Source organism: Opisthocomus hoazin, chromosome 5 (genome assembly GCF_030867145.1).
Source record: "Opisthocomus hoazin isolate bOpiHoa1 chromosome 5, bOpiHoa1.hap1, whole genome shotgun sequence".
In the NCBI taxonomy this organism is placed as follows: Eukaryota; Metazoa; Chordata; class Aves; order Opisthocomiformes; family Opisthocomidae; genus Opisthocomus; species Opisthocomus hoazin.
This window is the reverse complement of record NC_134418.1, coordinates 30,670,822-30,688,707: the sequence shown is the minus strand read 5'-3', so window position 1 is coordinate 30,688,707 and position 17,886 is coordinate 30,670,822. Positions and strand designations below refer to the sequence as shown.

The 17,886-nt window shown below is 45.5% G+C and overlaps 1 protein-coding gene across 3 annotated transcripts in view; it reads left to right on the top strand.

Moving 5' to 3' along the window:
* Positions 1–481: 481 nt before the first annotated feature.
* CNOT6L (CCR4-NOT transcription complex subunit 6 like) overlaps positions 482–17,886 on the top strand; it is a 38,039-nt gene continuing 20,634 nt past the window's right edge. Inside the window, exon 1 of one of the 3 annotated variants that reach the window (XM_075420825.1) lies at positions 482–529. The gene's annotated coding sequence lies outside the window, so the exon portion shown is untranslated. Of the gene's footprint in view, positions 530–3,300; positions 3,375–13,108; positions 13,217–17,886 lie in introns of those variants that run through there. The other 2 variants (XM_075420827.1, XM_075420826.1) reach the window with 2 other exon arrangements.

The following is a 17,886-nucleotide window of genomic DNA, read 5'->3' as shown; positions in this document are numbered from 1 at the left end:
CTCCGTAAGTTGGGGCTTCTTCCCCCCCCCCGAAGTCTCCCCCAAACCCAAGCCACGTCCCCCCCGGGGCCCTCCCGATGACAGACGCCTCCCCCCCCCTTCTCTCCGGAGAGGGCTCCCGGGCGCCGCCAACAGAATCAGGTAAAACCGGGGCGTCTTCCCGCCCTCGGGCGTTCCGGGGCCTCCTGGTGCCCCCCGGGCCGGCGGTGCGTCGCTTCCCGCCCCGGACACCGGGCGTGAGCGGTGACACGGCCCCAGGTCGCCCCCCGCCCCGCGCCGGCCCCGGCCCCGCCCGCCTCCCGCCGCCACCGCCTCCCCGCGCCTGCCCCCGCCTCCGTCTCCTCCGCCCCCCGCGCCGCCCGGGCCCCGGCCCGCTCCTCCCCGCCGCCGCCGCCCCGGCCCCGCGGCTCCGTCCCCCGGCCCGGCCCCGCTCCCCGGCGGGCCGCCGCCTGCATGTCGTTGCTGCCCGCCGCCGCCGCCCCGCCGCCCTGCCGCCGCCGGCCCCGCCGCCCCGCCGCGCCGGATGCAGGTGAGCGCCGCGGCCCGACGGGGCCTGACGGGGCCAGGGCGTGGGGGGGGGCCGGAGCGGGCCCGCGCCGCCATGTCGGGCCCCGTCGCCGCCCCGCCAGCACCGGGGCCAGCACCCGGGGCGGCCGCCGCGGCCTGGGCCGCCTCGCAGCCGCCGCTCCGCGCCCTCACGGCGCCCTGTACGCGGGGCGGGGGCTGCGGGCATGTCCTCCCGCGGGGGGCGGCCGGAGGGGCACGGGGCCCCCCTCCCCCAGGGGCTGAGGGGGGTGGGGGGTGAGGAGGGAGCGGGGGTCCCGGCCCCGGGCCCGGCGGTGGGCGATCCCCGGGGGCTGGGCCGCGGCGGTGTCGGCAGTCGCCCCCAGGGCTGCTGGCGGGGATGCCGGGCTCATCCCGTAGCCCCGCCTGAGGCGGCAGCGGCGGGGCGAACCCCGGGCGTGGGGCGAACCCCGGGCATGAAGTGAACCCCGGGCATGGGGGCGAACCCCGTGCGTGAGGCGAACCCCGGGCAATGTGGGGTGAATCCGGGGCATGAGGAACCACGGGCATGGGGGCAAACCCCGGCCGTGGGGCGAATGCAAGCCCTTGGCCCGAGTGCCCTCCGGGCCAGCCATCATCCCGCGATGGTGTCACCAATGGGACCTTCGCCTGGGGCCGTGGGTGACCCGGCAGCGGGGTTGGTGAGGGGGTTTTTGGGGAGACGCGGGCCTCACCGCATCCACAGCAGTCCTGTATGGGGAAAGGTGGCGGGAACGTCACCTGCAGTTAGAGCTGGGCTTGCAGCTCCGGCGGTGATGCTTGCAAATAAAATAATGCACCTAAACTCTTGAGTTTTTGCAACAGTTTGGGGCTTGCTTTTTAAACTTAAGTACTCTTGGGAAATATGGCAGAGGACTCGGTTGCTTTCTGCCTTTTCACAGCCACACCAAGTTTTATCTGACCTTCTGAAATCATTAAATGAATAGGCTTTATCAGGCCATTTTTGAAACTTTGAATAGGTGAAGTATTTGCTGTGGGGAGTTACAACTTCTCACGAGCCAGCCTGCTGATAAGAATTTTAGATGGCCTTATTTAACCGGGGGGGGGGGGGGGGGGGGGGGGGGGGGGGGGGGAGATTTGCTACAGTTAAGTTCATACATGTGCCATCCCCTCTCTGTGACACTTGGCTGCTCAGCCGAGCACAAACATGCTCCTCCGTGAGCTGAAACTAACCCGGGTGGGAAAACACCTCATCCTGAAGTTGCTCACAGTTACACTTCTTGTGTGTGTAGACATGGCTGATAATGAAAGTGATGGTAATGTGTCTATTTTTAGCCTCTGCAGTTCCTTTGAGATGGTTTTGCCCCGCTGCTTCCCCCCCGCCCCCCTAAAAAGAAAAGTACATTATTTCTAGCAACAAAGTCTTCCCTGTGACACAACTCAAGGAATTCCTAGAAGCTGTATCCCAATTTGAAGGGCCAGAAAAACTCTGACGAAGGTGGAGCATGGCCTTTACAAACACAGCACTGCCAGTGATTTTATTTCTGCATTCTCCCTATCAAAACAAGAAGTGATGGTGAAGTGCTTGTACAGCCAAATGTCACACTTCCGAAACGCAGCTTGCTTTAGGTACGGCCACGTGCTGGTGATACCACACGAAAGGCAAAGGCAGGCTTTACATTTGAGGTTTGCTTTGCACTCTATGCAAGCGCCGCAGCCTGCCCTGGCTTCCTGTAGGTAGCCCTTCTCCTTTCCACAGCCCTGTGCTTCGAATGGCTTCATTCATTATTGAACGCAGGCAGGTTCGGAGGCACTGAGGCGCTTGCCTGTAGCTTTCTTTTCCCCCACACGGAGGGTGGTGGGAGTTTATTTACAGCTTGATTTTGTAGTTATGCCCCAGGGCAGATCGGCAGCCCACGCTTCTAACATCTCGCTGCTCCATGCTCCGGAATAACGATACGCATCACCGTACACATGACCCGCAGTATCGTGTCGATTTGTCCAAATAGAACTTACGTTTGAGTGTCAGCTCGGGCGTTAAATCTCTTTGCCCACTGTCTTTGAAGATGACTGAAGATGACGAAAGCCTTGTTACAGTGTGACTGGTGGGAATTTTGCAGTGTCTTGCTGTCTGCTAAACAAATCCTGTTAAACACTTTCAGTTTTGTTCTTTTCTTGCTATTAAAAGCGAAGGCAGTCTACTGTGAGTGCTGAAGTACAGCAGAATTTGATTTATTCAGTTTTATCTTTTCTTCCTGCAGGGATTCTTTCTAATTTAGTTTATGTATTTAATTAAAGAATAAAGTACAGTGTAAATGGCTGACAGGTATTGCCATGTTCCTGAGCTGGGTTTAGATTTCTTCTGTCCTTGCAAGCCGAGATCCTAACGTGTCAGCAGCACAGGATTAAAACTACCCATCATTAGACTGTTAGAAAAACTTAGTTTGGCAGCAGCATGAAAACCACAAAAATTTTCAGGTTCAGTTTAGTCACTGTTGAGTTTCCCACCAGGTCTATATGGCAAACTTCTGCTGGCACAGCTCTGTCTGCGAGCGCTGTGACGAAGTGTGACCCGTGACTGACATAGCTGTGCCAGCAGAAGTCCCAGCTGTAGAAGCAGTTATCTGCAAAAGTGCACTTTTACTGATATAGCTTGTTTTCGTTTTTGAAGGGTGTTTTTCCCTATCCTGGTAGCAGTGCTGCTGCCAGTAAAGCACCGTGCTCCCAGGGATGTAGTGTAATCAGACATTTATTTGCCTGGCTTGGAAGGGACGACTGGTCAGGGTGTATTTTCTGTGCGTTGCTCTGCTCTTCCCATCCACAGTCTGTAGGACCTCAGACGCATTTGCAGTGGGAATTCTCTGGTGGAAGTAAGTGATATTATGGCTGCCACTTGTTTTCTTTCCTTCTAAAGGTGTTTATAAAACTTCCATTTCATGTGATAAGCTGGGATTTTTTTTTTTTCATATGGACTGTGATTGTTTTTTATTAACAATCTTGTTATTGCAAAGAGCAGGCAGTCTTTCGACCAAGTTTGCCAAACACAGTAATATTTAGCTTTCATACCAGTCTTACAAGTAATAAGCCAGAAAGTGATCCCAAGCTGTGTGTGGACTCTGGTGGCAAAATGAAAAGGTACCATTGGAGAAAAATTAATTAATTTCCACACTAGGGTAAGTCTTTACTTAATTTAAAACACTGAGAAGAAAAACTTACATTTAGTTGGATTGCAGCAGCCATTGTTATTTTTGTTAAGTGTCAGTGTGCACAAACAGGGAGGTGTATTTCTTTTTTCTTACTAAAACCTTTCTGAGGCCATTCTGTTTTTAAGTGATAAAATTATGCCTCAGTAGTGTGCATAATTTTAGAGCAAACTTTCTTTAACTACAAAAAAATTAATACTGCTTAGATCATCTTTAATCGGTTGGACGCTTTTGGGTTACTTGGGTTTAAAGGGAGAGGTAAATACGAATAAATGGCTTGCTTACTATTTATTAGAAGGAGCTTTTGGGATGCCAAAAGGGCACTCGAGGCACTGGATGTAACCTGATTTGCAGAATATAGAGAAAGCAAATGTAACAGTGGAGCTTAGTTGTTTGGGAGCATAAGATGGCATTGGAGAAAACTTTACAAAGTAAGTTAAAATGTGTCTTAGGCATATTTAGATTCAGGAGGATTTGCTGTGGATTTACTACTTTAGAGCATTAAATGCTAAGCCTCTTGTGATTTTTTTTTTCCCCCAAATTCTGTGGTTCTCTTGATGATAGCTTGTAATCAAGGCTTGGGTGCTTGTTACTTGCTTTCTTCAGTTTAACAGAGGGTTTCTCCTGTCTTGAGCAGATTTGCTAGCATCATAAAGACATAGATAGCTCTCCTCTGCGTTTGTCTATGTCTCCTGTGTGCTGCTGGTGGCTCAGGCTAGGGGAGCAAGCTGCCTTTGATGCTCCACTTACCTTGGTCAGGACACCCACCTGTCTGGTCTTCCATCACTCTGGAAAGCTGTGTGAGAGTTGTGACTCAATCCAAGAACCTTGCATGCTCCTCCATTTATCAGGTTATCAGTTAATGCATGTGTCAAAACACGCAGCAGGCTACTTTGATGGTGCAACGGTTCCCGCCTGACCTGACTGAACGTTGCTGGTGCCGGAAGGGGAAGCGCTGCTTTGCTTCCAGCCCTGCCACTCCTTGGACCCTGTGCTGAGCCAGTTGTGCTCACTAACCTGACAGTAAATAAACAAACAGGACAGCAGGCAGAGGCTGCAAAGCCTTCACGTTTTTTAAAAGTTTTGATTCTTAGATCGGCGGTGACAGTCCCGTGTAACTCCGCCTTCTGATTAATTCTTTGGGTTTCAGTGATTTGTCTGTACAGCTCCATCTCATCTGTAACGATAAAAAAGAGATTGTCTTAGAACGTTTCTTTATCAGTATCTTTAGCTGGTGGCAGTGTTTCTGGAATTCTCTTGCTCTCCTTGCCCATCTTAAAAGGCTTGTGCATCTCAGGTCTGTGTCAGCAAACTTCACATGTGTACCTCCTGCCGCAAGACCCCCCTGAAAAAGATCAAACACCTCAGAGGGGACAAAGCAAACTCTGAAGCATCCCACAGGAGACGGCAAGAAGACTGTATGTGCACAGGACTTAATGGATCCATTTGTGCCTCTTTCAGGAGTGTTTTGGAGTAGATCTCAAAGAGTGCGGTGCAAGGCCTTCAGCTGAACACGCTGACTAGCTTTGTTTGAAGCTTTTTAAAGTCACAGAAGAGCTACGTGATGGCTACCTGTAATGGCAAGGTACTGGACATGACTTGTTTTCTGTTATTTAGGAGAAAACTCCTCTCAGAGTTCTAAACAAGAAAAAAAAAAATCCACCAAAAAACCAAAACCCCAAACTGAAATTACTCTGAATAAAAAAGAGCAGCACTGAAAGAAAATCTCTCCAGAAAAGTTGCTCTGGAATCCTGGAAGAACAACTCTTGCAGCCACTTGTGCATCTCCCTACAGAGCATCAAGAAATGACTTAACAGTGTTCAGATGCTACCAGAAGGCCGTCCCTCCAGGGTTTCAGAGATGGTAACTGAAAATATCATTAAAAGTGGGCAGAAATGTCTTATGTGATGTTCTACAAGAAATAAATTTTATCCCTTTCAAGAAGATGTCAGTCCAGCACCGGTAAAAATGCTCCAAGATGAAGAAAAAGCAGCTATAAACAGTTCTAGCTACAACTCATGTGCGGTCAGTGCACACAGATTTTTGAAGTCGTGTGAAGTCAGCACCTAGGGCCAAGGAACAGAACTGCATTTAGCCGTTGCGTGTCATGCACTCAAGTAATTTCACTAAAGCTTGTAGCCCACATGTGTACGCAAGGATCAGATAAGGCTGTGTGTGTTCACCCTTACTTTGGCATTTCCTGATGTAAATGATTAATGGCGTTTTATGATTGCACAGCGTTGCAGCTGTTTATGCTTAGCATTTAGCTAAATGGTTTATTGTCTTTCACAGTCTGCTTGCCTGTAAAGGAGCTTTATGTTTTCTCTGAGAAAGGCATATAAAATGAGATTAAAAGGGCTGTAGGACTCTTATCTGCAGATTTCCTAGGATATGAAGTCTGTGGTATAGGTGCATATTTTGAATGAAGTTAATGCTGTGCATACGTTGTCTGAAAGCAGGTTTCACAGATTTACAGCACAGTCCTGTTAACAAAGGTGCTCGGACTGTCTACACACTAGCAGCACAGAAATTAAATACTTTTCCCTTTTTTGTCAAAACTAAACAGCTTGGGGAAAGTGAAACTTCTACTTTGAGCACAGCAGTGAGAGTAGGGCCAGAGGAGAGGGGAAGAGGAGGGGTTTTTGCTGCTTGCCTCACTGCAGAAAGCTAGTTGAGGCTTGCTTGTGACACTGGTGGTTAAAAGCGGCAGTGTCAAAAATAGTGATCCCAGGATCAAAACCGCAGCACTGCTGCCTGACTCCAGTTCAAGTAGGTCCACGGGAACCTTTGTACTACCAAAGCGTCCGTCTCGCTGACAACAGTGATCAGTACATGTTGTTGAGGGAAGAGTCTAGGGATAAAGACGACAACCCTCAGGAGGAGGCATATAATTTCCGAGTCCATGGGGTGATGGATCTTCAAAAGGGTTTTTAGCTTTTGGAGTTCCCTCCTGCACAGTTTGCAGCTTGAGGACTGGTACAGACACGAACTGACTAATCCTGCAGAGCACCCTGCCATCATCCCTGCTGATGTGAATCGGGCTTACTCGTTACCCTAAACCAAGCGTAAAGGCAAACCTATTGTGCCCTCGGCTAGGAGCAGCAGGAATTTTTATGGCTGGGAAACTACTGGAGGCAGCACTCCTCTGAAGAGCCCGTGGGCCTTTGCCGTTCCCGAGTTACGCACCCACCTGTGGTCTCTGGAGGCCTGTGTTGGAAAGGAGAACGCAAACCAAAGCTCCTGACTAAGGGTCCTTTGTCCTAGCCACCAGTCTTTACACAACTGCTACTGCAACTCAAAAGCTCTCTGGTCTCCTACTTGCAACCACCTGAAATTAAAAGCCCAATTAAACTATCTTAAATCCTTTTTAAAGGCAAAAAATATTTGTGGGCTGAGGCAGCTCTGCAATTTGCAGGAGAGAGAGGAGTGTTTAGCCTTGTGTTGCTGCGGAGGGAGGTTTTGTTGTCCATTTTTGGGGCAGGCAGGGAGGAAAAGGTGGTCTCCTCAGGAAAAACGAGGGGGAAAGGGAATTGTCTTCTGCTTAGTAACGCACATGCCATGGCTCACAGTTACAGACAGAAGGGATAAGTAGCCTTCACCTTATGGGGTCCCAGTATTGAAAAGGGAGCTTTCCCCATGTAAAAGATCGCTTTGGTTTTCTTCTTAAGACCTTTTGACAGCTCCAGAAACCTGCTTTACTGACAGGTCATTTTGAAAAGTAGGTTTTTATGGGCTGCTAAGCAAAGTTTTGTGAATGCTAAGATGTATGCCTTTTGGGTAAATTTGAAACCCAGAAAGCCTCTTTTGTGTGCATTTCTTTGAGTGTCCACTACCATCTGAAACAACCTTTTTTAGCGAGTTTCTTCTTTGAGTGAGGGGCATGAACCTCACATTGGGAGCAATAGTGTGAAGTGACCCCCCTCTTATTTTTTTCTCTTTGCTTTGGTGTCAAGGTCTGTCCAACATATTTTTTTATTTCATCAGATTTCACAGAAGAAGATAGCTACAAAAAACATCTGCTTTTGGTCAAGCTGTGAGTAATAATCAGGATTTGTAGACTGTGCTGAAGTTTGCTGTTTACCCTTTAGGGCAGCTGAATGAATTGATTGGGTAGTTTTCCCCTTGCTTTTCAGGCATATTTCCATCTGAGTGAACATCTTTGTGCCTTCTAATCACAAATTAGTTTTGCTTTTTTTTCTTCCTAAGAAATCAGTCTAAAGGCGCTCGCAAAAGGTTCTGGCTTGGCTTTAAGTATGTAGAGAGAAGCATGTTGAGGAAGACTTCCTTCTGCAGATTTTTACCTGATTTTTTCCACGCGATACTTGCAGGAAAATTGGGAAAGGGGGAAAGCAGAAAACATACTTTGTATGCTGTGGTGGATATGACCATTCTGTGTTTCGTAAACAGCAGAGAGGAAAGGTCCTGCAGGTTTTTGAGTTTTCGTCTCTGTGGCCTGCGGCTGTTTTGCTCCTGGTGCTTAACACTAAGATTTCATGGCCTAAAAAGATATTTGAGAGCTTCTGATGGGAAGGTCCCATTCAAGCACTCTGGATACATTTGTCTCTTCCATGAGATAGGCTAAGGAGTTTGCTCTTGAGGGGGGTACAGGTGAATGTATACCCGAGACTTGTGTGAGGTCAGTAAGCTTCCCAATGGCACAAGGGATGTTAATCTCCCTCAAATTGATGTCTTTTATCTTGAGTCAGCCTTGACACATGGAGAATATCCTTTGCTGCTCTTGTTGCTTCAGGCTGAGAGCTGGAGTGGAATTAAAATACTCAGAGAAAGCAGAGAGCTGTCACCCCGTCGTCCGTGGGGAGAAACGCAGACAGGAACCGCTACCAGCACTGTGAAACTACCAGTGTTTCCTGGCCTTTTGGAAAGGGTTGGTTCTCTCACTTCTTGTCGGAGCACGTATCGGTATGCGCTGTGCAGCCCTTGCACACATGACACAGGCTGCTGCAAGGTACAGCTTCCTGCCGATACAGATAGGAAACCAAGAACTGGTTTGCAAGGGACATGAAAGCAGAACAGTTGTGAGAAACTCTGCTCTCCAGGTGAAAGAAAACACTCTTTTTTTGCATTTAATTAGACTCATGGAACTTGCAGCTCCTGGCAGGAAAAGGCCAATTGGGGTGGTGGTGAATGTAGTTCCAGAAAACTGGTTACTGCTTCCTTTATACTGTAAAATTAAATTTATATTTATTCTGTTACATGAATTTACTACTGGCCCTGGAAGTGGGAGAGAGCTAGCACAGGATGAATTATCCACCCAGCAGAAATTTCCACTTGTGAACGCCTTTCCTCTAATCCCTTTTTGTTTTGGAAAGTTAAGAAAGCAAAAGGAAAACAGGGCGAGACAACTTCTCACATACCAGAATATAGTCACAAGTGCCAGGAAGAGTTGGGTTCAGATTGTCAGATGGCCCTTAGCTTGCATTTTTTCCTCCAGCCAAATTGCGTCTTACCGTTGGGAGTAGTTCAATCTCTAGGCACAGTTTTGTACCTGTGCAATGATCCTTCTCTTCCTTAGTCGGGAGGAAGAGATTGTGCAGGAGTGGAGTTCGTCAGGTAGATTAGGAATATTTTGAGTGGATGAGAGAAGTACATATATTAAGTGTTTGAGACCTGTGGACAGAATAGGAAGTTTGGGGTTTTTTACAGTACTAAGTTCAAATTCTCTTTGAAATGTCTTGGATTACAAGATTATGTAGCCTTTTTGCAGATTTACGTAGCAAAGTCTGAGCGAGGCTATGACCTTAGGATATCCGTTTCATTCTTTGATGTATTTTTTGGTGTATGGTTTGACTTCAAGACTGCACAGTGACTAGTCCTATGATGAACTGCAAGATGTTTTTCTGCCTGCTGTAGTAACCCCGAGGTGCTGCCAAACAAAGCTCCCGTGCATGTAAAGGTGGAACCGTTCAATTTTAAATTGATGGACACTTATTCCATGGCAGCTGCAGGTATGGACAAAACAACCCTCCACATGTATGTGGGGAGATGAGTATAACTCAGAAGTATTTTCTACTTGGAAAATTACGTGTTTTAAAACCTCAAGCTGTCAACAGTGCTACAGCATTCCTGAATCCGTCCCTGCCTCTTCCGCATACCCGCTGTGTCTCTGCTCTTGCTTTAGGCTCCATTTCTGTATAGCAGCAGTGTGCGTGCAACCCAGCAGTGAGTGATGTTTGGTAGGACCTGGGCCTCGGACTGTATTTCTCCTCTTTAGCTTCCTTTCAGAGATCATTATCATCTTTGCAGGTTTATACAGCACTTCGCGTCGTAAGTACTTGGGCCTCCTAGCACCTCAGTGCCTGGAAAGCGAGCGTAGTGCCACAGCTCTTCCGACGGTGCCCGATGGCTTGCGTAACTCCGAATCTGCAGTGAAGGACTGTGACCAAAACTCAGTGTGATGGGGAGGCAGGGAACACCACGAGGAAGCCTTGCAAACGCAGACATTAGGGAACACTTGAATTAGCTTCTCAAGTGCTAGCATATTAAGAAATAACAGAAAATGAACCTGTCTGAAAAACTTCAGCAAAAATTGCCAAAAGTATTCCCTGGTTAGGTAATGCATGCACTTTAGATGAAATCCCTTCAAGGTGCTGAGCAGAGGAATACACCCAAGTTCAGCCTGTCTTCTGGCAGAGGAATGAGTGCAATTCATGTCAGCTCTCAGCTGTATCCCCTGCAGCTAACATATACTTCAGGGTTTGTTTCCATGTGGCCTACTTCCCTCTAATAAACAAAATATTACAATGGTTGTTCTGGGCAACAGAATTAGCCTTCTGCTAGTTTTGGTCTAGACAGCAGGATACCTCCTGCACCAGGTAGCGTCTCGACCCACTGGAGATCACAGCTCGTGGGTGTCTTGGTGCGGTGAGATTTCATAGATGCTTATAGGGAATTAACCACCAGATATCCGCATCTCACTTTTCTGTTAGAGGTGAATTTCCTGGTCCCCACAGAGATGGTCTTGGACTATCGTTGCTGTAGTTTCTCATTTTCCACCTTGCTGGAATGTAGCTAGAAGAGTATATGTTACTCATCAACATTGATTTTTAAAACTAAATCTAGTATTTGGAAGTTTAAGTATTGTGTAAAATCATGTGGGAAACATTTGGTAATCAGATACAGAAGCAGCTGAACTAACTATCTTTCTATATCCAAATAATATGCTTTTCTCAGGCAATCAGGCAAGCTTTCTTACTTCTTTGATTAAAGAAGTAAAGTACATTTAAATACACCCTACTGAGAAAGGGGTTTATGCCTGTAAACTGCTTTATTTTAAAGGAATCCCTTTTCTTTCTCCTCTTCCTCTGAGCATACAAACCTGTCTAGGGCAGCATCCTGTGGCCTGTTGAAACTGGGCTCTGATATGAAAAGGCTAATTTATTGTGCCAATGATTGCAAAAGTTTCCACTATTGGTATGTACTTTTTCCTCTGGCTTTTTTTTTTTTTTCCCTCCTTTCTTTTGAAATCTTGAGCTTTGAATCATCCAAATCTACCTGTAGTTGAACAGGACAGGCCTTGTAACTTTAAAGCTATCTGAAGGAAGTTTTATGTTGCAGGTTTCCCTGTTGTTAATTATTGCTGCAAAGAACAGATTGTGAGCGATAAGGTGGCCGTTATCTTTCTATCATATAGGGAGAGCAGCTGAAGTGCTGCTGGGCTTTGCTTATTTTGTTGAAGCGTTGGCAGCCTACCACTTAGAGGGTAAGATAATGTCATAGCTGTGGAAATAATCTCATTTATGCTTTTATCCTAGCACAGACTTTTCTTTGAAGGATGAAAGGTTATTGATGATTCAAACTGTATTTTAAAGAAAGGAAGAAAAGTTCATTGAAAAGACCGCTTCCAAGTTGCTGCAGTGGTGTGCATGAATTAATAATTCTGGTGTAGTTTTGCTCAAAAAACAGGTCGATAGCTGACTGCTTTCCAATTATTGGTCCTGAGGAGTTGAATGAGACAGGGTGTTGGCTCGGGGCAACTTGGACAGGGATCTTTATCATTTCTAAGTGAGTGACTGAATGAGCTGAGGCATCGGATTAGGTTTGTCAATAAAACAGCTCTTTCCCTGGAGGCTCAGAGGGATGCTCACACACCATGATGCTTTAAGCTTACTCATTTCTTGGTGTTGAGAGTTTTCTGTCTCCCTGGTCCTCTTGCTGTCAACCTGGTACTAGGAAAACCTCCTGCTTTAAGTTGCAGCCATGCACGGCTGCTTTTCTTCTGTGCCCACAGCCCAGGACAGCGTTTTGTCTTGATGCTTGCTACTGAGCCGGTGCTGGCTGGTGCCTTCCCTAGACTCCTGGTGACTTCAGTTCTTAATCCTTTAAGCCACTCTGTTCTGTATCTCATTAAAAGACCAGTGCTCTCCAGGGGATGGGGCGGCATTGCAAATGGGTAATTTCTTTGAACTAGTGTGGGATACTTGTGTAAATAAATGTACTATTTAAACTGTCCCTCTGGGGGCTTTTGATTAGATTTATTTACAGGCTGTCTGTTGAAACTCTTCTTGCCCTATAATAGACCCCTTGTATGCATTTCTGTTAAGCAGAGCTTTGCTTTTGAGGAGCTATGTACCCAGTGTTTGCATGTAAACTAGCCGTAAGAGCTCCTTTGAAAGTAATAAGTACAAAAGGCATCTGCAGACAAAGGCAGGTATTGTTCTATGACTTCATGGAGATATTCAGGAGTTGTCATGTACGCAATGAGAGGTAACAGACTATTTCAAATAGAGCAGAAATTGTTCTTTTGGAATAAGGACTGAAAAGTTAACTAAGTACAGAAATTAAAAATAACTACGTAATGTTACATAGTGTTTCCATGTAGTAAATATTTCAGCTGTTCTTTTAAGTGGGGATGTGACAGAGGAAAAGGAAGGGTGGAAACCTGGATATTCTTACATTACCTGTGATTTAAGAAAAGACTACACTTCATTTAGAGGAGATGAGGGAACAGGGGGAAATAAGTAGTGGGCGTGTATCAATAGGACAATTACCATTTCCATCAAGTGAGTGCCAGTTGGCTCTAGGATTAATCAAATACAGCTCGTTCCCTCCCTTCCCACTCCTCCTCTTGGCTTTTGCTACTTTTTTTTTTTTCCTCCAGGATTTGCTTCTGTGACTTTTGTGTGCTTCTCTGGGCTTTTATGGTCTTTGTTGAAGCAATAACGTGAAGCGCCCTGGGATCCCACTGCCACTGCAGTTACTATCAGCTCACAGGTTCTTGGTTATCTCTTGTGTTTCAGTACTCCCACCCCCAACTTGAATTTCCCTGCACTCGGGCTTGTGCCGTACGTCAAGACAGGCAGAGGAGGCAAGAAGCCTCACAGGATGTGGTTGCTGAACGTCGCTGCAGCCAGTCATGCATCTTGTTTTGCTTGCCTTACAGGGACGCGACAGCACATGAGCAGTTCTGCGTAAGCAGAGACAGTACCCTAACCAATGTGCTGGGTATAAGCAATTCTGTACTGGAAAGGAAGAAACTTGTGTAGTTAAGGTAACAGTGACCGTGTTTCCAATCCCTGCGAACAGTCCCTTTACATGACAGCCTCTAGCAGATCCCTGTGAACTGCTGCACCTCTCACACTGTGAAGAACTTGCTAGTGAGCAAAGAGAAGATTTTCTGTGAAACTGAACATGTGCAACTTAAATAGCCTCCTATTGCTGAGCCTAATCTACATACCACCTGGAATGAAAACTGGAGCAAGGTTTGGACAAATTGCATCGGTTTGTTGCTGTGCTGCTTGTTGACATGTCCTTTTCACCACGCTTCTGGGTTCACTAGCTGGAGTGGGCAAGTGCAAGTCCAAAACCCTGCTTGCAGGTTCTCACAGGGTTGCCACCACTCCGGTTGCGACAGCACCACTTTCCAAATTGTCCACCAAGTTTATGAAGCAGTAGTGCACTCTTCCCGACCCTGTACCCCGTGAAGATGCCTCCTGCCTGTGCAACCTTGTTCCAAACCTGGTGGATGGCTGTGAATTTCCCTTGACTACGGCAAAGATAAAATTGCCAGTCAGGGGCAGCACCATAGTAAGAGTCTTTTCCCTTCTGCTTCTCAGCACAAAAATGCCTCCTGACCATTATAGCTTAGAGGAACAGCTTTTCATCCTCTCAGCATTGGTACAGAGATCCCACTACTTAGGTCTTTCCACTTCTACTTATTTTACTTACATCAGCTGCAATATAAAGCTATAGTCCTTGAAGGAGATCTGCCTTGCGATAGGTTCAAAGGAGGACTATGACCATTACTTCTGAAACTTGTTCTGTTGAAATATTTTCTACGTCTAATATTTATCTTGATCATGTAAAAGTGGTGGCAGTTTTATTAAAATGGTCAGCTTGCAATATATGTGAAGACTCTCTAAAGTTTCAAGTTGAGGGATTTAAGTACTGAACCTAAGAGTAACAAAGATGTCATAGTAAAGCAAGTTTGGTTTTAGATGCGTGACTGATGTGGTTCAAGAAAATTCTCATATTACCTTGCTGTATTTTTAAATGCATTAGCAGATGAGAAGAGTGCAAGCTGATGTAATTTTCTAACAGCATTACAGAAGTAAGGTCCCGTCTCTTTCCTACTTGGAACCCAGATTATTTTAAAAAAGCAAACTGGGCTGGGGCCTTGTCGACAGGTTACTATAGAGGCAGAGTTACTGTTGCTACAGACTTGAAAGGAGGTAGAAGCGAATGACTTTTAATGCTCTGTTTCCACAGTTCTAACTATGCAGTTTTGGACTGTTTCTGCAGAAGAAGAGATTACTAGTGAGTACAGATCAATAGTCCAAATGAGTTCATGTAGAGGAGCCCTCTGCATAGCAGAGTCAGTGTGCAATCTCGTGAGAAACAGTTTTCTTGAATGGATGATATGAAAGTAAATACATCTTTTTACATATTTATAAAACAAAAGGTTTTTTTCAGTTGTACTTGTGGACTTCATCGTTTGTTGCTAGTTCCATGGTGCTAAGCTTGAAATTTTAGTTGTTATTCCTTAGATTTAATATTCACTTCAAATTTCATCTTGTGCCTTGCCATTTATTTCCACTTAATGTTTAACTATTCTCCTGATGGTAGGATACTTACTTGTGTCCAAATAGTCTCTATTTATGCACTTTGATTATACTTTCCTCAAAGATTGTTTGAAATCTCAGTAAAAAAATGCTTATTTTTCTCTTTTTAATAAAAAACCCGTGATGAGGCATTTTTATGTTTCACTGATAATCTGTATTGCCGATCAGGTTACTTGGAATAAGAAACTGAAAAGAGACAGTACCTTTGTTGGCAGACTCACGGTGCTTGTTGAACTCTTGGTGGAGACAGCATATGCAGAGGTGGTTGAATATGTTCCTGCAGGAAAGCACAATGAAGAAAATTCAGATCCAAGCAAAAGACTATCAAAATGCCCCATGCATATTTTCTTGCTAGTATATATACGCTAGGTACTACACACAATGATGTACTAAGTAGTTTACCTGAAGCCAATACATATGGACATATCCTAGTACTAGCAGTTTTGTTTTAAATCTCCTTAGCATACCCTTAAACAAGCATCTTACTTTCTCGATCTTCATACCCCCCCCCCCCCGAGTACTCTAAGTCAGTTTTTGGATTTGTGGGTATTGGCTGTACTTCCCCTTCTCCTTCAGGAGGCTGAGATGGGGAGACTTTCGTCATACACTCATCTGAAAATGGAGCACAGTTATTAGAGATGAGTAGCCTTCCTCTCCTCTTTGCCACCATTTAGTCCTGTTTACAAAATACGTAGATAAAAATGGCTCTGTTTTCCAGCCTGTGGTCCAGCTTTCCAACGTTAAGTAACGTGCGCCTGTGTGTATACATGTGTACGCACATGCTCTGGCCTCATCAGCCAGCAGGATTTTTAATTCCTGGGAGGGATCACCATATGGAAGTGGATGGACAGTAAGCTGTTACTGCGCAGAGGAAGCAGGAATGATTCAGGGCTGTCTGCTGGATAGTTTTCAAAATGCTTTGGCAGTTTGACTCATCTATATACGGAGACTGAAAAAAAAAAATCACAAAGAACGTCACTCTGCTGGAGGCGAGGATTTTGAGTTGTGCCAACACATCCATGAACACAGGGCTGAAGCAAGATGAAGTTGCAGCTCTTTTCAATTTGCTTCCTCGTTAGAAACAGACCATTTATGCATTGAAGTATGAAGGAACTTAAATGGAACAACACCTTATAGTCACTGTAATTTAAGAAATGCGTCTTCTAACCTCTCTGGGGAAGGGACTGGTCATTATTTTGCAGCAGCACGTAGCTCTAAGGGACTTTGACCTATCTGGCTTCAAGGTCCTCCTGCAACATAGATGCCAAATAATTTGGACAGCTTTGAGCAGGCTTTCTCTTTCTGCTGAACATACGTTAATCCTTCTGCTTGATGGGGGATATTTGCCTTCGGAAGAAGAGATCTGACTTTATTAAAAATGATAGTGATGCAGTTCATCTCTCATAGCAACTCTCAGATAGTTACTTCGGTGTGTTTGGGTGTGCTATGTAATGGAAGAGATTTTCTGTGTTCACAGCTGCTGTTGATTTCCCCCACCCATACAAAAAAAAATACAGAGTTAAGAAATTTCTTAATCCATAGCATAGTGTCATTTTTTCTCCTATTGTATTGATGCAAATTGTAGGGCTGCCTTCAGCTTCTCACTAAGAAAAATCACAGTTTATATTTCATACTGCTAACTATATCCTCCCTATCTCATATTCTCCACACCTCTATAACTTGAAAACATCTTAGATAGTTAAGTACAGAAGAGCAGTGCTCCTTTCTGTTATTAGCTAGTTGCCTGAAACTCCAAGTGTGCAGAAGCTCCTGTTGTTTGTTGCCCAAAAAACACATCTTCAGAGTAAAAGCCTGTGGCACAGCCTGATAGCTCAAAACTTTCTTCTTTGGCACTCTTCACACCTTCAGTACTGTTACATTATTCCTTTTTTTTTTTCTTGGCTTTAATTGACAGTCAGTGCACCCTGTACACAAAAGCATCTAAAAACAAGAGTACAAAAAGGCAGCCACAAGCCTACCACTCACAACACTTCCAAACCAAGTAACCTCCCCCTAGCCCTTTTTATATGCAGCTGAGCTAGAGCTGCTTAAGTTCACCTGGGACCGTGCTTAGGGTTTCAGCTGAGTAACCCTGCTATGCCAGTCATCTCTAGGCTTTCGAGGATGGACTTGTAGCCAAAGAGTTAGCGCATAAGCATGACATTGTTAGCAACCCCCAGAATTCGGAGTTCATTCAGAGCTTAAATATTGTTCTTACTAATGTGCTGATGTTCTCATGGTCAGGTTTTCTTTCATTTACACGATATCAGGGTCATACTATCTAAGTTTACATGGTTAGATTTGTAGTGGAGAGCAAGTTTTAGTAGCTTCGAAAGTTTTCCAAGGGAACTCTTTAGAAGAAGAGACAGCAATAATTTTTTTTGGTCCCACTTGAAAAGCAAAGAAACTGAGTGCACATATTCTGCTCATGTCACACCTGTGTTAGCTGAATTTTAGCAGAGGCCTTGCTTGAACTCACAGGGTGCAACTCTGCAACAGCTCAAGCTGACCAAAATCAGTGCTACTTCAGTTCCCACATCCCTGTCTGGGTTGTCCTGCTTTGTTCCTTGAGACAGCAAGGATTTGGGGGTTAACTGGTTCGGGGAACTTGGTGTCGCTCCTTGAAGACCGAGCAAAAATAGCTTGGGATTTTTGAATACTGGTTTAGTTCCGGGACAAGCAGAGTGGGAGGTGGGAACAGCAGGAGTTGGGAACCCAGGCAGAATTCATTTTTCCTTCAAAAAAATACATTGGGTGGCTTTCAAGTCTTGCTCAATGTTGCTGTTACGCAGAAGAAAAAAAAAGTATATTTGATTTAGGTTTGTTTTCCCTTTTCTGTAACTGTGGAAATTACACTGATGCTCATTTGACTCACTACTATTTCAAAATAATATTGAAGTGACTAACAGCTGAAAAATGTGTGTGTCGTTTGACTCGCAGTTCAGGGCTCATTTCGTTGGAGGGCCTCTGACTGCTGCAAACTGCTTTAAATTGGCAGAACATTTCTCATAATGAGCGATATTTCAACATAATTTAATTGGGTTCCCTGCCAAGGAGGAAACTGTAATCCTGAAGCTTTTTGGTCGTGTCACCCGGTCAG